We start from the raw sequence: 21,047 nt of genomic DNA on the forward strand, positions 1-21,047 counted from the left end.
TATCTATTTTTGGTTTTGGAAAATGTTTTTATACTTAGAGATACTTTCACCTGAAACAAACCATTTTGGAGGATGGAAGGGGAGTGACATGATCAAGATCATATAACGAATAAATAGGATAGCAGGAAATTTAAATCTAAGTTCTTTGACTCCAGATCCAGTACTCTTCTAAGTATACCTGTTAGTCAACAAGCATTTAAATGCCTAGTATGTGTCAGGCACTATGAGGTATAAAGAAAAGCACAAACCAGTCAGTGTTCTTAAAGAACTCACAATCTAATAGGGGAAACAATATGAAAATAACTTGTGTATGAGCAAAATGTATACAAGATTAACTGGAGATAATCAATAAAGGAGAAAGTTCTAAGATTAAAAATGTCTGGGGAAAATCCTGTTGGAGGTGGGACTTAAGCTGAGACTTAAAGGAAGTTTGATGAAACCTAGGAGAGCAAGAATTCCAAGCATGGGGAACAGCAAGTGAAAATGACTGGAAGCAGATGATGAAGTCTCATGTAAAAGAATTTTCTCATTTTACAGATGTAAAAAGTGAGGCGCAGAGAAAAGCATTTATCCAGGATCACATGGCCAGTATGATAGCTGTCTTAAAATGCATCAAAGTCTGTTCCTGGAAATAAGAATTAGAATTTTGGGGGAAGCTACAAACTACACTGTAGCAGCATTGCTCTAAAGTCAGCAGGACCTGAGTGTAAATCCAGCCTCAGACATTTAACATGTCTTAGATATATGAATCTGGGCAAGTCACTTAATTTTAACTGCCTCATCCCCTGCTCTCCCTTCCCTCCCTACCCCTCTCAAAAAAAAAAAAAAAAAAAAAAGATTAGAATTTTCTAATTGGCTCCAGAGAGAAGTAGAAGAAATGAGTGAAAGTTGTAAAGAGATAGATTTGGGGATGAAGAAAATAAAAATTTCCTAAAAATTAGAACTATTCAAGAGCAGAATGTTCAGGAGTTAAGTGTTAAGATTGTATTAAAAGAGAATGAGTTCTCCCTCAAGCATCTTCAAAGTCTAGAATACTACTTGTCAGGTTTGTTTTAAGGAGAATAGATACTTGTTAAGTTATGACTTATATATGATGGTTTCTGAGGCAATAAGGTCACAGAATCACAAATTAAGAGCCAGAAGGGGACTTAGAAGTCATCCAGTTTCATTTTACAGATGGGAAAAATGAGGACTAGAGGAGTTAAGAGATTGGCTCTTATTTACCCAGGTTGTAAAAGGCAGACTCAGGACTTAAAAATCAGGTCTTCTGAATTCAAATACACATTCTTTCAAATATGCCACAGATGCCAAATTGGTATTACATAAATGGCATGCAGAATCAAAGTTAGAATACCTAAATGAATCTCTCATCTTATCAATTTGGATATTCACTTCAAAGATGTACACACTGAAGTTACTCATCCACTCTGCCTTTCACATTCACTTTTTTCTCATGTATCCCAACAGATTTGAAACTGGTAACCCACCCAACATTCTGGAAGTCATCCTTTTCTCCTGATATTGTGAGAATATTAAGCCTTCTAGCTATCCTAAAGTTATTCCTTATCCTGACTACATGACCAACTCATTATCTTTTGGCCATACATTTCGCCAATTGCATTATTTATTCCTGTTCCATATTTGGTTTATTTTTGTAGTCTGTACGAAGCTACCATGCAGTACTTTTCTTTCCTCTGAATGATACTCATTTTTAAATAAAAAGAGTATTTTGGAGGATTTCACCTCATAGAAGATGATTAAAGTGATTTTTTTTTGGAGGGGGGATTTGTCAGCTTGTTACAGCCATTGACTTATATCTGCTAAGCTTCTGAATAAAATTATAATAGTTCTCATCGTTTCTACTATTCATTATCTACTTATAATTATTAATACCTTACTTGGCAAGGCAAGATTTAGCTGTTTCAACTGCATTCCCATATCTTTTTCTCATTCTTCTTCTAAGTTTTTAGTAATTGTGATCTGTGCTCTAACATTTAAATGGTCTGACTTTATAAACAGATGATTCAGGAATAACACGTATCAGCAATGTCTTGTTCCTGTTCTGTTAAAATATAACAAATTTTATTTTTTTGATATTATTCACTGATCACCACATTTAATTCTTATCCTAAAGGCTTATATTTCTTGGTAATTGACACATCTTTGGCCTCTTTCATTCCATATTTCTGACCCACCCTATTTTGAATTTCTTGCCATCTTCACCTATTCCCTACCTTTACAATGAAGTCAACAAATGTTATAGTTCATAGTGATATAACTTGCAAGCTTTTGAGTTCTTTATAGGATTTTTCTACCTTTTCTTCCTCAGCAATTCATGTTGGCATAAAAGCTGTGATTATTGACATGGCAGTCTTTTGGTACATGTTTATCATTAGCACTGCAATATAAGAGAATCAAATATCCTCTGACATGACTTTTCTTATTACTTTTAGCATACAATAAATCTAGCTCTGCCAATTCTTTTATTTGACTTTGCAAATGGTATCTGTTAGTCATCTTTCCAGCAAGATGCAGCTTTCTTCTTTTTGTTTTATTTATACTGGGAATGTCAAAGTATGCTTCAGTTTGTTAAACAGCCTATCTACTCATTTGCCATTGGACAAAGATCTTACATTCAGATTACTATCAAGCAAATTAAGGTTAACTTATTGCCTAAAAATTATGTTTTTATAATCCTTTGCCCATTTTCCCACCATTCTGTTACTGTCACTGTCACTGTAGCATTTTTTTTTTCACTCCAGCATTCTTCGTATGAAGAATACAGGTGTGGGTTTTTTGAAAAGCTGGGGATCATTAAAAGCTCCACAGAATTTCCCAAAGACAATTTAGCCCACTCTTATCTTCAATTCTGGGTCTAGTTCATGGTCCATTCTCCATTGTCTATTCTAGGTTTGTGTATATTTATGTGTGTATATGTATTTTTAATTCAGCATAATTTAATTCAGCATTTAAATTCAGAATAATTTAATTCAGTAATTTTAATTCAACATGGCCTTACCTCTCTGTAAGCCATTTTGAACTTCATTTTGCTTTCTAATACGTATTTTTTTTTTGTTTGTTTCTACATTACCTCAATTTCTCCCTGTAACATTTTTTTCTCCTCTCAGAGAAATAATCCATTAAAACAAAAAATTGGGGGAAGGGAGGCAGGAGAAGAAAAATAGAGAAAAAACTAATCAATACATAATTTTTTAAAATGTGACATTATATACAATGTTCCACAACCACAGATACCTTCAAAGCAAGAAAGTAAGATATCTTGTCATATTATTTCTTTGGAATCAAGCTAGCTTTTAGTAACTTTTTATATCAGCTTTTGTATTTCAATCTTATCAGTACTGTCAGTATTATCTGCACTTCTGACTGGAGGACCAGAGGGCTAAGCAAAGAACTCTTCTCAATGTGTCCATTTAAAAAGTCCGCCCCAGCTAGCCATCTGTGTCCCACCAGCTTGCACTCCCTGGACTGGGTTTCACTAAATGGCCAAATCCTCTAGCTACCTTCTCCCCCAACTTCTCTCTTCCTCTTTCACACACTTTTCAGATTCCTTTTGTGTGTTGTCTAGAAGAGACTGCACTATTCATATTTGTGTTCCCAGTGGAAACTTTGACCACATATCCATAAGGGAATAATAGTATGGTGTTTGGCACATCTACTGTTGTGTCTGACTCTTCGTGACACTGTGGACTTCTGTCCGTGGGGCTTTTTTGGCAAAGATACGAGAATGGATGATCATTTCTTGCTCCAGCATTTGGCATATAGCAGATGCATAATAAATGTTTCTTGACTGCCTAATTTTATAATATTCATTTTTGGTTGTTTTCAATTTATATTATTGTGAACATTATATATACTGGTTTCTTGGTTCTGCTTATTTTACTGTGCATCAGTTCATGAAAATTTTTCCACATTTCTCTTTATTCATCTTATGCATTATTTCTTACAGCACAGTAAAATTCCATTTCAATTATGTAGCACAATTTGCCTAGCCATTACAGAACTGATAGGCCACTACTTTTTCTCCAGTTCTTTGTTACTACAAAAAGGGCTTCAATATTTTGATGAACACGGAACTTTGTGGGATATTTGTACTAGTAGAATCTCTGGATCAAAAGATCTGGAGATTTTTAACCACTTTATTTGTATAACTATGAATTACTTTTCAAAATAGTTGTCTTATTGTATAACTCTACTGACAATGTATTACTGTGCTTACCTTTTCATAATCTAATAGTGACCGTGTTTATCTTTTATTCTATTTTTCCAATCTGTTGGATGTGAGGTAAGATTTGAGGTTGTTTTGATTTTCATTTCTCTTATCAATAGTAACTTGAAGCATTCTTTCGTATGGATGTTAATAACTTGCAATTCTTTTGAGAATTGTTTATATCTATCCTTTGACCACCTATCCATAAGGGAATAATTTTTAATCTTATTTCTGTTAGTTTTCTATATCTTGAAACCAAAACCTTTATCTGAGAAATCTAATAGAAAATATTTCCCCAATTTACTGCTTCAACTCTTATGCTTGTTTTTCCTCCGAGGCAATTGGAGTTAAGTGACTTGCCCAGGATCACACAGCTAAGACGTGTTAAGTGTCTGAGACCACATCTGAACTCAGGTACTCCTGACTTCAGGGCTGGTGCTTTATCCAATGCACCACTTAGCTGCTCTTTGTAAAGCTTTTTTAATTTTTAATTTTGGAGGCAGCTAAGTGGCCCCAAGGGCCTGAAATCAGGTTGACTGAATTCAAATATTGTTCAAATACTAAATGTGTGCATGAGAAGTAATTTAATCTCTCAATTTCCTCAATTATAAAATGGGGATCATAACGGCACTTATACAACAAAATTTTTGTGAAGATCAAATGAGATTTCTTTGCAAATTTGTAAAGCTCTTACTTAACATAGTGCCTAGCCCACACTTCCTTCTTCTTTCCTTTCCTGTCCCTTTTATATAATCAACATTACCTGTAATTACCCTTTACAATTGCCTCTGTATCCTATGTATCAAATATTAGCCTTTTCTAATGCGTGGTTGAGAAGGAACTCAAAGTGTGTTAAAAAAAATAATACACACACACATACATATATAAATAAAATAAATATTACCAACAAAAAAAAGAAAATAGTCATAAAGAAAGAGTTCAAATACCAAGGAACCACAATCAGAATCACATAAGATTTAGCAGTTACCACAAAGAAGAAGAGGGTTTAGAATATAATAACCTAGAAGACAAAGGATCTATGTTTACAACCAAAAATAACCTACCCCTCTAAGGGGGGAAAATTAATTTTATAAAATGGAGACATTCCAGGCATTACTGATAAAAAGACCAAACTGAGTATACATACAAAGCACAGAATTTATGAGAAACAAAAAAGTTTTAACATGAGTAACAAAAATTGTTTACATTTTTATAAAGGAAAATGATACCCATACATCTTAAGATCTAACATCAATAATGATCACAAAAAGATAGACAAAGACCTAGGTTTTGATTCTATTTTGTTGTGATGATTGCAAAAGAATGAAATGGGTAGGGAACAGACAAGAAAAGAATAGACAAAATTTTCTAATATAAATGGGGAGCACAAAAAGGAGTTTTTACAACAAAAGGAGGGCAGTGGTTAAAAAAAGGGCAAGTAAGAAGGAAAGAGATTAAAGGAAAAAGGGAGAATAAGAGGGAGGACAAATTAAACAAAGGGATTAATTAAAAAGTAAAAATAGGCTCTTAAAAAGAGAAAAGCAAAAAAAAATTTTTTAAGGGGGGAGAGGAATATTTAAGAATATAGGATGGAAGATAAAAGACAGTAATCATAATTGTGAATGAGATGAAACTAAATAAACTTAATCCTAAAGAACTGGCAAATTAAAGAACAAATCACTAAAAAAATCAATTAATTTCACTAGAAAATGACAAAAATAAGAAATTATAACAAAATTTGTGGGATATACCTAAAGCAGTAGTCAGGGAAAACTTTACATCTTAAATTATTTCATCAATAAAAGAGAGAAAGAAAAGATCAATTGGACATGCAATTTAAAAAAATTAGAAAACCAACAGATTAAAAAAACTCAATTAAATATCAAATAAAAATCCTAAAATATAAAAGGAAAGATTAACAAAAGTTCAAGAAAAGATCCACTGAATTAATAAATAAAACTAGGAACAGATTTTTTTCTTTTGGGGGGAAAAACAAATTACTAGTTAATTTTATTTTTAAAAAAGAAGAAAGCTAAATTAACAGTATCAAAAATGAAAAAGGCAAATTCATATAAAGAAGATGAAATAAAAGCAATTATTAGTAGCTATGGCTTCTAATTATAGCATTCAATAAAGCTGAAAATCTAAAAGAAATAAATATTTTCTTTTTTTTTTTTTCTCAATAGTATTATGTTTTTCCAAATACATGTAAAGATAGTTTTCAACATGCATTTTGGTAAGACTTTGTGTTCTAAATTTTTCTTCCTCCCTCTTAACCTCCCCCTCATTTAGTATTAAACATATACAATCCTTTTAAACATATTTTCAAATTTACCATATGAGAAAAATCAGACCAAAAGAGAAAAAATCCCAAGAAAGAAATTACAGACAATAAAAGGTGAAAATACTATGTGCTTTGATCCACATTCAGTCTACATAATTCTCTTTCTGGACACAGATGGTATTTTTCATCTCGAGTCTAATGGAATTGTCTTCAATCACCACATTGCGGAGAAGAACCAAGTCTATCATAGTTGATCATTATATAATCTTCTTGTTACTGTGTACAATATTCTCCTGGTTCTGCTCACTTCACTCAGCATCAGTTCACCTAAGTTTTTCCAGAATTTTCTGAAACGAATCCACTCATCATTTCTTACAGAACAATAATATTCCATAACATTCATATACTGTAACTTATTTAGCCATTCCCAACTAATGAACATTCACTCAATTTCCAGTTTCTTGCCACTGCAAAAAAGCTGCTTACAAATATTTCTGCACATGTGGATTCTTTTCCCTCTTTTATGATCTTTTTGGGATACAGACCCATTAGAGACACTGCTAGATCAAAGCATATGCAGTTTGATAGCCCTTTGGACATAGTTCCAAATTACTCTCCAGAATAGCTGATCAGTTGACAACTCCACCAACAATAAGGCATGTTGGTCAATGCCTAGTTTCTGTCATACTATTTTCTAGTGTTCCCAACAATTTCTCTCAAATAGTGAGTTCTTATCCCAGAAGCTTGAGTAATTATCAAACAATCAATTACTATACTGTGTCTTGTAAACCTAATTGATAACCTAACCACTGAGAAAGAAATATATTTTTTTGCAATTCTATTATACATATTTCCATGTTTATCATGCTGCACAAGAAAAATCAGATCAAAAAGGGACAAAATGAGAAAGAGAAAACAAAAAGCAAGCAAACAACAACAAAAAAGATGGAAATACCTATGTTGTGATCCATATTCAGTCCCCACAGTCCTCAAAAAGGAATATTTTCATAAATATAAATTGCCCAGATTAACAGAAACAGAAATGGAATACTTCAATAATCTTATTTTAGATTAAGAAATTTAGCAAGCATCCTAAGGAAAAATAGCCACAGCCAAATAGATTTGTAAATCTAAAGAACAATTCATTCCAAAACTACATAAATTGCTTTTAAAATGGCAAAGAAGGAATCCCATCAAATTCTTTCTATATCATAAATATTGTCTTGATCCTTAAGCCAAGATGAAGCAAAGCAGAAAAATAAGACTATACACTAATTTCCCTAATATTGATGCAAAAACTTTAAATGAAACACTAGTAAAACGAGTGAAACAATGTATTACAAAGACATACAATACAGCCAAGTTGAATTTAATACCTAGAATGCAGGGTTGGTTCAACATTAGAAAAACCATTAGCATAACTGCCTGTATAAATAATAAATCAACAAAAAATACTATGATTACTTCAATAGGTGCAAAAAAACTTTTGACAAAATACAATACCCATTCTTATTAAAACAATAAGAACAACAGCCCTGGAAAACATAAGAAGAAACAGAGCTCTCTTGAGGTTAAGTAGCATATATATCTGAAATCAACAGTAATCATTGTCTGTAATGGGGATAAGCTAGAAGCTTTTCCAATAAGATCAGAGGAAAAGCAAGGAAGTCCATTATTACCATTATTACCATTAGAAACACTAGCTATAGCAATAATAAAAGAAAGTGAAGTGTAAAGGAAGGGCTTAACAGAAGCAAAATAATAAAAATGTAGGCAACAAGACAATTATCATTCTTTGCAGATGGTTTATCTACAAGAGGGTCAATTAAAAAACTAACTGAAACAATTAACAACTTCATAGTATAAATTCACAGAAATAAATCAACAGCGTTTCTGTATATTAATAACAAAATCTAGCAGGAAAAAATAAAGAGTGAAATTACATTTATGTGAGAGTCTATTTATTTGCCAAAACACATAGAAAGATTATATATACACAATTACAAAACATTTTTCACTCTAATAAACATCTAAATATTTGGAGAAATATTCATTGCTCATAGATAGGCTGAGACAATAAAAATGACAATACTATTTAAATTAATTTATATAGTCAATGCCTTACTAAACTACCAAATGATTACCTTATAGATCTATTTTTTAATAGAAAAATAATATCAAAATTTATCTGGAGGAACACAAAAGTTGAAGGATACTAATGAAATAAAAAATGAGAAGGGAGAGGTTCCATCAGTACCATATGTCAAATTATACTTCAAAGCCTAAATCTTCAAAAGAACTTAGTCATGAATAAGAAAGAAAGAAGTTGATCATCAAAACAGATTGTAGACACAATATATAGAAGCAAAAGAGCATTGGAACATGGTATTAAGTAAACCAAAAGATGGAACAACAACTTACTGGTGCAAAAACTAACAAAAACTGAATAACTAGAAACTGGCAAAAATCAAGACACAGATTAACATCTCGTATCATATGGCAAGATAAGCTCAAAACTACTACATGATTGAGACATCATAAGGAATGTAGGGACATTGGAAAAATACCCAGTCAGAAGGGGAAGAGTTCATGACCAAAAAAAGAGACTGAGGTGTTAATGGGAAATAAAAGACAATTTTAATTACATAAAATTTAAAAGATTTTACACAAACAAAAAAAATTATGGGGAATTGAGTCAAATTTGCAAAAATAAAAACCACCCCTCAACTGACAATCAAATGAAATAGGCAAGTGGTTTTTTAGAGGAAGAAATCAAAGCTATCAAAACCCATATGAAAAAATTTTCCATATCAACTAACTAGAGATATGAAAAATAAAATGATTCTGAGGCTTCACTTTATATTCCTCAGACTGAATAAGATTTAAGAAAGAGGGATAGAGGGAGGGAGGAAGGAAGGAAGGGAAGGAAACAGGGAAGGAGAGAGGAAAGAAGGGAAGAAGGGAGGAAGGGAGAGAGGGAGGAAGAGAAGAGAAGGAAGGAGGAAGGAAGGGAGGAAAGAAGGAAGGGAGAGGGAGAAGAGGAGGGGGAGAGGAAAGGAGGAAGAGAGGGAAGGGGGAAGAGAGGGAGGAAGGAAGATAAATGCTGGGGAGGATGTGGAAAAACAGGTGCATTAGGTATACAACTGGTAGTGCTATGAGCCAATCTAACCAGCCATTAAGGAAAATAAATGAAACTATGCCAAAAAAAAGTTATTAAATTGTTCTTATCTTTTGACCCAGAAATCCTGCTACTAGGCCTATATCTTAAAAAGATCAAAACAAGAGAAAAAGGATCTCATCTACAAAAATATTTATAGCAACTCTTTTTACGGTGGCAAAAAATTGGGAATATGATAGAATGCTATGCTGAAAGAAATGAGGAAGGGAAATGTTTCAGAAAGAGCTAGGAAGAATTTAAGAACTGAAACAAACTCAAGAAGTAAAATTAAGAGAACAATGTAGGTAGTAACATCAATATTATAAAAGTTTTATATAATATAACATATATATAAACTTTTAAAGACTTAGTAACTCTAGTCAACACAATGACCAACTGTAATTCCAAAGGATTCATGTTAAAATACTTCCAGAGAGAGAGCAAAGACTCACAGTGCAAATTGATAAATCTTTATTTTTTGGATATGGCCAATAAAGGAATCTATTTTATATGACTACACATACACATATAAATATATTTGCAATTTGTTTTGCATATATACAAATATTAATTTCTAATGAGCTCTGTATTCATTGTCTCCTCAATGGGTGAAAGAGAATTTGGAAGTGAAGTAAAAATAAAATCAAAGTGTAAAAAGAAAAAAATTAAAAGCAAAAAGCCCTACATTTTCCAAAGAAAATAAAATTACTCAGAAAGCAATGGCTAAAACCATGAAAAATATGAGTAGACTGCAATATACTATAGAGCAAGAATGGAAAAGGAGAAATATGTCATTAAAGGATGTCTAAAGAAAGTTTTAAGTGAATAATACAACTGAATTGGTAGGAAGAACAGATTAAGGGATAATAGACAATCCATATATTATACTGGTAACTTTCTGATGTTAAAACAAAGCAAGGAACATTCCCCTAATATGCTGAGTTGTCCTTACAAATAATTTATGAAAGGAAATAAAAAGTCATATAATTTGAATTATGTACAATGAATAAGCACGGCTAGGATGGGATCTGAGCTGTTAATGGAAATATTTACATTAAGAATAAATTATAGGGGCAGCTAGGTGGCGCAGTGGATAGAGCACCAACCCTGAAGTCAGGAGGACCTGAGTTAAAATCTGGCCTCAGCTACTTAACACTTCTTAGCTGTGTGACCCTGGGCAAATCACTTAACCCCAATTGCCTTAGCCAAAAAAAAAAAAAAAAAAAAAAAAGAATAGATTCTACATCCATCTGAATATGTGAGTATATATATTTTCAAAGGAAGGAGCTGGAATCTGAATCAGTGAAGGGAACAATCATATCAATGTCTCCTGAAAAACAAAAAATGCATATGATACCTAAAATGAATCCTTTTAAAATTATATGTGCACACATGGCATAGAACCCATTTCTTAAGATAGTTTGTAAAGCTCAAGTGAGATAGTCATGTTTTACAATCCTTAAAACCCATCAATATCAGCTGTTATCTTTACGGTTAACTTCAAATATATTTGAAACTATAAATATAGAATTGATTCTTTACTTTTCACAAGATGTAAGTATTCTTTCATAATTTTTCATATAGCATTTACCAAACATGTTTTAAAAAAAACTCTCTGGATGCTTTATTTTATTTTGTTGCTGTTTTGAGGAGGGGAACATTCTAAGGGGTTAACCCACTAGAATGGAACAAATTCAGACTGGCTGCTTTCACTGAAAATTCCAATGTAATTAAATCATTTCCGTCTTTTCAGTATGCTTGCAAATTTCAAAATTGGGTTTCTCCACAGTAGTCACTCAAACTTTGCAAAGTGAAAAATTTTTTTATTAAAATCCCCCCAAAATTACTTCAGAATTATATAACTATCTGTACCATGCCAATATATTACAATTCTTTTTTTTTGACAAGATTACCTAACACTTGAATGTTTGCCCTTAACAAAATGAACTTAATTTTTGCCTACATTAAGGAAATGCTTTATGAAGCACTGAAAAGGGGCAATTAAACTAACATTTCAAATATCTGAATACATTACATGTAAATAATTTAATTTCCTGTTAATGAAAGTAGTCTACAGAAATTTATTTTTATTTACCTTTTATCTAATCCAAACAATGGTCATTTATTGCTATGTTTTTTAAAATATCAATTGTATCACATTGGTTATTTTTTTTGGTAGCATTTCTGATCGATTTCTTTAAAAAAAGAAAGAACATTTTTTAAAAAGTTTAAACAGCAAAAAATGAGCATTTTTGTACACATCATTTACTGTTTTAAAAATATATAATAAATCCCACATTACTTCAAAAGTGTTCTTGTATATATTTCTCCTCTAAACTTTTTCTTCTGTGAATTTACAGAAAGTTCTAAAATGCTTCCTTCCCTTTTTTGTAACATTATTGATAACTTTTCTTCACTTTCTTCCCTTCCCCATGATAAAAAATAAGAAGGGTTAGAGAAATTCTTGCAATAAATAAGCATAGTGAAGCAAAATGAATCCATACAGTGACCACTTTCAAAAATGTATTATCTGTGACCACATTCAAAAATGTGTTGTTATTTGTGTAACTTGAGTTACTACTTTGTCAGTAGGCAGGTAACATGCTTTATTAGACCTAGTTGGTCATTACTTTCTTAAGTCTTTCCAAGTTTTTCTTTACAATGTTATTGTTCTTGTAAAAACTGATTCTCATTGTTTATTTTGCATCATTCATTTCCTATTACTCAGGATTCTCTGAAATATTCCCATTTACTATTTCTTATGGCACAAAAATCCACTATATTCATGTACCACAATTTGTTCAGCTATTCCTCAATTGTCTGAAAGTAAATACTAATGTCACCCTTTAGATTTTAATTCCATTCTTCCTAGCTACCTTTTAATTTTCTCTTCAGAATTAATCAGTTTATTTTACTTAGTATTTTGATAATTCTCTCTTTGGAATTTTCTTCCCTCTTAACAATTCCTCCCTATCCCCTCTTACTTCCCTGTATAGTTTGTTAAATTTCTATACTTCTATGTGAGTGTGAGATAGAATGTGTGTTTGTGTTTCTGTATATTCAACTTGCCTTTATTTCATTTTAAGAGTGGGGTTCATCTACTGTCCAATGCTCCTAGCCTTTTTTTCTATGTTTGTATATTCTTCCTCTCAGTAATGAGAGGTAATGAAAAGTAGTAAGTTCTCTCTTCTTCCTATTTCTAAAGTTTGCTCCTTGGGAAAGGGACCCACATGTACAAAACTGTTTGAGGCAGCCCTTTTTGTAGTGGCAAGAAACTGGAAACTTAGTGGATGCCCATCAGTTGGGAAATGGCTGAATAAGTTGGTATATGAATGTTATAGGATATTATTGTTCTGGAGGATCTGGAAGATGATTTCAGCGAGGCCTGGAGAGACCTACATGAACTGATGCTAAGTGAAGTAAGCACAACCAGGAGATCACTGTACATGGCAACAACAAGATTATACAACAATCAATTCTGATGGACATGGCTCTCTTCAACAATGAAATGATTGAGACCAGTTTCAAAGATCTTGAGACTCTGACTGTGGGAACTGAGTGTGGATAACAACATAGCATTTTCAATCTTTTTGTTGTTTGCTAGAATTTTGTTTTCTTCCTCATTTTTTTCTTTTTGATCTGATTTTTTCTTGTGCAGCAAGATAATTGTATTAATATGTACACCTATATTAGATTTACATATGTTTTTATCATGTTTAACATATATTGGATTACTTGCCATCTAAGGGAGGTGGGGGGGGAAAGAGGGTGGAAATTGGAAGACAAGGTTTTGCAAGAATCAATGGTAAAAAATTATCCTTGCATATATTTTGAAAATAAAAAGCTTCAATTAAAAAAAACAGAAAAAGAAAGTTTACTTCTTTCATTTCCTATTCTTTTTCTCCTCTTATGACTCTTAGAACTGAATCAATCGACTCCCAGGACCTATTTTTCTTTTTTGAACTCAATACCTATGGATGATATAATATTCTGAAGAGGAATTTGTTTTGTCCCCTCTTCTCTCCCCCCGCCCCCCACCAAATGTTAGTAGTACATCATCATACATCTCTCAGATTGGCTAAGATTACAGAAAAAGATAATAATAAATGTTGGAGAGGATGTGGGATAACTGGGGCACTAATACATTGATGGTGGAGTTGTGAAACATTCTGGAGAGCAATTTGAAACTCTGCCCTGAGGGCTATAAAACGGAGTATACTTTTGACACAGCAGTGACTCTTCTGGGCCTGTATCTCAGAGAGTTCATAAAAGAGGGAAAAGGATCCACATATGCAAAAATGTTTGTGGCAGTCCTTTTCGTAGTGGCAAGGAACTGGAAACCTAAGTGGATGCCCATCAGCTGGAGAATGGCTGAATAAGATATGATATATGGATGTTATGGAATATTATTGTTCTGTAAGATGATCAGTAGGATGATTTTAGAGAGGCCTGGAGAGACTTAACATGAACTGATGCTAAGTGAAGTGAGTAAAAGGAAGAATACATTGTACATAATAACAGCAAAAATTTGCGATGATTATGAAAGGTTTGGTTCTTCTCAGTAGTTCAATGATCTAAAGAAATCCCAATATACTTTGGATAGAAAATGCCATCTGCATCCAGAAAAAGATATTTTAAAAAAGAGAGAGATTAAATGTAAATCACTTCCTTTTTTCTGTTTCTTTTTAATTAAACTCTTCCATGGTTTGTCCCTTTTGTTCTGATTTTTCTCTCCCAACATGATTCATAAAACAATGTGTATTAAAAATAAACACTACCAAAAAAAAAAAAGGTACATCCCTACATCCCCCTCACTCCCAAATAAGATTATACTCAGGTATTCAAGATGTTATTTTTGGTTGTAAACCTTTTGGTATATTATAATTTAAGTCTCTCTGTTTTTACAAGTCTTAGGCTTACATGATCCTGAGTGTAAGTCCCTAAAGTACCCAAGCCCCTTCTTTCTGCAGGCTTCAAATATTTTTTTTTCTTTCACACCGTAGTTCTGACATTCCTAGGACTTCTTTTAGGAAATGACTGCTGGCTTTTTTCTCTCTTTACGTTTGTACATTGGGTTTGTATAAACCTAGACACTTTTTTAAATGACTTCTTGAAATAGAGTGTACAGGCTTAAAAAAAAAAATTATTTTCAGAGATTCTAAAAAATCTTCCCGTGACCTATTTTTCCAGATCAGTTTTTTGATACCAGATATTTTATATTTTCTTCTATTTTTTCATCTTTTAATTTCGATCTATTATTTCTTGCTGTTTTGGAGAATTAGCAATTCCTCTTTGTTTTATTCAAATGTTCTGATATTCCATTTTCTGAATAAAACTTAACCACTGTTTGTTTCTTCTAAGTTGTTTATTTTCTTTTCAGGACTACTTGTTTTATTTATGCTGGATATTCATTACAGTACTTGTGGAAAATCCATTTTTCCTTTAAGTATATGCTTGTAGTTGTTACAGATTTGCAATAATCTTTGATATTGTTTTATTTTATTTACTCCTCTCTTTATCATTCTTAGATGGGATGGACTGGCACTGAATCTTCTGGATTCTTATCCTGTTTCTATCTCTATAAATTAGATCCTTAGGACTCTTAATGAGCAGGACAAGAACAATTTGTATTACAACAGCAATGTTATAAAAATTAACAAATAGGCTTAAGAACTCCAACTGATGCAATAATCAATTCCAGAGGACTGTTTACAATGTGCCAAGTGTTTACAATGTGCCAACCACTGCACTAAATGCTGATGATACAAATACAAGAATTAGAAAGACAAGCCCTAGTTTCGAGGACACTACAATCTAATAAAAGTAGACAACATAAAAAGAGCTGAAAAGTTAGAAGTCTGCAGATTTTACACAGGAAGATATATAATAATGCATGCGCACAGAGGAAAATTTGAAGGTGAGAATGTCACAAAAAACAAGGAATTTCAAAAGCACAAAAGGCATCTGGGACAAGGTGTCAAAGTCTAGACAGTTGGAAGTAGAAGCAGCAGAGGAATAAATAATGATGAAAAAAAAGAATGCTGCTCATAGCACGACAGAAAAGTGATAAACTAATATGAAGAATGAGACACAATTTTGACCCAATCAATAAGGGTAATGTGTTTTATTTGACTACGCTTATTTTTTAATATTCTGAGGAATGATGTGAGAGATGACCTGGAGAAGGAGAGATTTTTTAAAAAATACTTGATAATTTAGATAATTTTAAAAAGAAAAAGCACCAAGTCAGAAGGAACAATATTATTTGAGTTTAGAACCCCACTCTGCTTATACTGCTCCTTATTAGCTTTCAGATCTTGATCGATTCAACTCAGTTCCAGATTCACTAAATGCCTATGCTGTGCAAGGCAAAGAGGAATACAAAAGGACTTAGGAAATATTAAAAGAAGAACAAAACAGTCCCTGATCTCAAAGAGCTAGATAAATCTGGAGGGATTGTGGGGTTAGAGGAAAGAAATACAACATTAAATAAATACAGAGCTATTTGAAAAAAGAAACTATTAACAACTGAAAGAAGAGGAGGATTTTATGAAAGAGTAGGGGGCCTGAGCTAAATTTTGACGATAAATATTTTGAAGGGGGAGTGAGAAAGAAGTTCATTCTAAGCATAGGGAGCAACTAGAAGATTATTCAGTCAGTAGACATTTATTATGTACATATTATGTATCAATTCTTTTCTAAGTGCTTGGGATCATAAAGAACGTTGAGACAATTTCTGCTTTCAAGTTCACAGCCTAATAGAGGAGAATAAACAAACAAATACTAGAAATAATCAACAGCAGGAAAGGGCCAGAATTAAGAGGAATTAGGAAAACTTTCAGAAGGTGAGATTTTTAACTGGGATTTGAAGGAAGCCAGGAGGTAGAGATGAGGAAGGAAAGCATTCAGAGATAAAATAAGAAGAAAATGCCTAGTCAGGAAATGACATCAGGATAAAAGGCAGCTGGGTGGCATGGTACCTGGAGTACCAGTCCTGGAGTCAGAAACACTCACCTTCTGGCTTCAGCTACTTCCTAGCTGTGTGACCCTGGGCAAGCCACTTAAATCTATTTGCCTCCGTTTCCTTATTTGTGACATGAGCTAGAGAAGGAAATGGCAAACCACTTCCAATATCATCAGCCACAATTGAACAACAGTAGATGGAGTACTTGGTGTGAGGAACAGACGTAAGGCCAGTATGATTGAATCAGGAATATAATGCAGGCATATAAGTAAATGTAAAATCTGTACAAAGGAAATGAAAATTAATTTTGGGGTGATATTAGTGGGTAGAAGATCAGAGAAGGCCACATCTAGGAGTAGGCATTTTAACTTAGCTTTGATAGGAATTAGGGTTCTGTGGTCTGGAGTTAAGTAGGTTACGCATTCTTGCCTTTTGGGTCTCGGTGGAGAAAGCTGTGCCCATATACTAAGACAGGAAATGAAATGAAGTATGTGAAATACAGAAGGTGGATCAGTTTGGCCAGAGTCCTTAAAAGAGAGTATATTTTATTCCTGAAAAGGTAAGTTTTGAGCCAAAACGTGGGCTTTAAATGCAAATATAGGAATTTACATTTTACTTTAGAGACATTAGGGAATCTCTTGAAAATTTACTTGTCTTTTTAGTAGAGGAGAAATGTGCTTAACACAGACTTTTGGAATAGCACTTTGTTGTGAGGAAACATTTTGCTTTATTTTGAATAAAGACTTCTAGAAATGTGAATTACAATTATTATGACTTTTGTTTATTAAAGGAACTTAAAGATCATAATTATCAAAGAATATTTAATCTGATTATTTCTAATGAAAGATTAATTTAGAAAGATAATTTCAGTATGAAAATCAGTCCAATCTAAATATTTGACTTGAAAACTATCTTGTCTGTTTAGAACTTTGACTTTCTGTTAAAGAAAAAAGAGGCTTATAGATGTAGGATCTTCGTTTAGAATGTTCACTTGTTTGGGTTAAGGCGAACAAAATAAATGCTAGGGGGTCTCCAGACAAGCACTGGAAGAAAGCGTCCTCTGGTGGCTTTCCCACCCATTATTCAGTTTAAAGTCCTAGACTTAGGATGAAGAGGAGCAAACCTAACATCATAACAGTGGGTCATAGCCATTTATTAAAGATAAAACAAAAAAGCTTTGTGACTCAGTCCAGATGCAAAACAGCAAGTTAGTTCTAAACTTTAGCAGTGAAAAAAAAAATGGCATCAGATCAAAACTAAAGGGAAGTCAACAATTCAGTTGCTTTGATCATGTAGAACCATCCAGTGTACTTCTTCCTCAATTCCTCTTCAGAATATTTATTCTCAAAGTTTAACTCAGGCCCCCTGCTCTTTCACAACACTTTCCTCCTCCTTCAGTTATTAAGAGCCTCTTTTTTCAAATTGTCCTGTATCTTAGCCTCATCTAGCTTTCATAGCTCCAGGACTACTATTTTAGTATTTCCTAGGGCCTTTTGTATTCCTCTTTGCCTGCAAAGACACTTATTGTAGATACTTAGAATTTACTTGGAATTGAGTTGAACTGACCAAGATTATATAGCTATTAAGTAGCAGAATCAGAATAGTAGGGTTCTAAACTCAGATAGCCTCACTTCTGACTTAGTACTCATTAATTTTAAAATTATTTGTTTAAATTATCATGTACTTAAAAAAAAACACCTCACTTTCTACCATCTCCTCAAAATATAAATAAGCAAAACAGTCAAGCAAAAAGGTGGATTAATAATGACTTCAGTTCAGTCAGAGTTTACTGAAACTCATGAGCTAAAAAACCCAAATGTGGGTCAGAAACTTTCAGAGTTCCTATCAGGGCAGTAAGCAGATCTCACCAATCTGAAAGAACTGAAAACTTGCAGAACCCCAGATTAAGCAGAAACTCAGGCCGGACATATCCCCAGAAGTGAACAGAGCCAACACTATCATAATGTCCAAAGTCAAGGAGCAAGTTAGAAGAATTAGCAAACAAAAAAGAACCCAACAATAGAGTTACTATGGTGATAAGGAAGTTCAAGATATAAATACAGAAGACAATGACTTGATAAGATCTAGAAGGCAAGCTTCAAGGAAAAATGCAGTTTGAATAAATTATAGATTTCTATAAAAGCAAGGGCTTAAAAAAAAAAAGGATTTAAAAAAAAGAGCAAAAACCTGATTTCAAAAACTGAATGAGTCTTGTTTTCAAAAACTGAATGAGTAGTAAAGGAAAATGAGAGCTATCCAAGCTATTTAAGAAAACAGAATCAATAGCTTGGTAAAAGATGTACAATACCTTATTGAAGAAAACATCGCCTTAAAAATTAGAATGGACCAAATCTATTGAAGAAAATATCGCCTTAAAAATTAGAATGGACCAAATGGAAGTTAATGACAACATAAGACAATCAAGAAATAACACAATAAAATCGAAAGATTGAAAAAATATTATAAAATATATCATAAAAAAAAACAACCACCACCAAGCATTAAGTGCTTTTTGTTGTTGTTGAGTCATTTTTTGTAATGGGCTGAAGCTCGAGTTGATGCACTGAGGTCCCAAGCATGTGAAGCTAAATAGCAATTGGACTATACTCTATTAATAATTGCTTGAAGAAAGAATGGCCCCGCTCACTCTGCAAGTTTTGATGTGTTGTATAGGAAATGACATAGAGACAATTTTGGTGGATGGAGAGAGAGAAGCAGAGAGGCTGTTGGTCGGATTCATGTTGCTACTGCTCTCACTTCCTATCGTCATCCCCGTCACCTCCACAAAGAATAAAGACCAAGGATTTTCCCTTAACCTGAATTCCTGACTCCCACTGATTTTAAAATATGCGGTCATCACAATTTTTCAATCATGACTCTTTCATGACCCTATTTGGGTTTTTCTTAGCAAAGATTGTAGAGTGATTTGCCATTTCCTTCTCTGCCTCATTTTACAGATGAGAAAATAAGGCAAACAGGCTTAAGTGATTTGCCCAGGTTCACACTGCTAGTTAGTGTCTGAAGTCAAACTCAAGAATATGAGTCTTACACTGTACCATGTCACTGCCCAATGCACCACATTATTGATGTAATAAAAAGTACACTCAATAAAGTCTTTGAAAACTCTTAATTAATTTTAAAAATTAATTGGAGACTAAATAACTTAATCCTGAAGGTTAGATGGGTGGGTTGAAGAATAAATCAGAAATAATAATTTCATGCAAGATAATGACAACAGTAAGACAACAACCAAATTTAGGAGACACAGTTAAAGCAATACTTAGGAGAAAATTAATGTTTCTAAACACAAATCAAAAAAAAGGGAAAAGAACAGATCAACAAAATGGGCATATAGAAAAATAACAATTTTAAACCCTGAATTAAATATCAAAATAGGAATCCTGAAAAATGAAAGAGATTAACAAAACTGAAAGTTCAAAAAACTCAACTACTAAATCTGATTAGGATCTTTTTGAAAAAAAAAATAAAACAATAAAAAATAAATCACCCCAATAAAATAAGATAAATCAATAATATGGGGGGAAGGTAATTTTTGGTATGGGGAAAAGACAAAAATAAATTATCAACATAAAAAATGAAGATAAATTCACAACAAATGAGAAATAAAAGTAATGATTAGTAGCTATATTGTCCAAGTACATGACATTAAAACCAACAATATTAATGAAATGGATGACTATTTTACTGGCATTGTTTTACTTCTTCTCTTTTTAAATCTTTAAGTTTTATACTTGGTTCAAAAAATCAGTTTTACAATAAATGAATAAAGCATTGAAGAGGCACTTGAGTTCAAAATACTTGATCCCATTATCTACATGGCCTTGAATAAGTTACTTAAACTTTCTATTAGTTTCTTCATTTTGTAAAAGGAGTTGGTTAGGTTGGAGAACTTCTAAGGTCTTTATAGTTTTAGAACCTAATTTTATGATCTTAAGGGGATAAGAAAGGTAGAGAGAAAGATGTAGCGAGTCAAAAATTCAACTGAAAGATCTGGAGGTTTCAGTAGAATGCAAGTTCAAAGTGAATCTACAGTATGGTAAAAAGCCAAATCTAATAAGATACCAACAACTACCATTTATATGCTACTTTATGCACATTATTACATTGGTTACAGGTACCAACTTACAGCTAAGTAACACAGGTATTTATTTTCACCTCCATTTTTACAGAAGAAAAAGCAGGGTGAGAACTTAAGTGATTTGCCTATGGCCACAGGACCAGTGGTAGAGGTAGGATTTAAATATAGTTTTCCCATGTCCAAATCTGGCTTTTTTTTTTTTTTTTTTGGACTATATCACACTGGTAAAGCCTAAGTTACATCTGGGTTCAAAAAAATAAACTTCCCCAAGGACAAGATAGGAGAAGCAATGCTGTTATCTATTGAAAACTTGAT

General features: G+C 32.7%; 1 protein-coding gene across 4 annotated transcripts in view; it reads right to left on the reverse strand.

The window, feature by feature from the left end:
* The window catches only part of GARRE1 (granule associated Rac and RHOG effector 1), a 122,010-nt gene that overhangs the window by 38,713 nt on the left and 62,250 nt on the right, over positions 1-21,047 (reverse strand). The gene's annotated exons all lie outside the window — the stretch shown is intronic.

Source organism: Antechinus flavipes, chromosome 2 (genome assembly GCF_016432865.1).
Source record: "Antechinus flavipes isolate AdamAnt ecotype Samford, QLD, Australia chromosome 2, AdamAnt_v2, whole genome shotgun sequence".
NCBI lineage: Eukaryota > Metazoa > Chordata > Mammalia > Dasyuromorphia > Dasyuridae > Antechinus > Antechinus flavipes.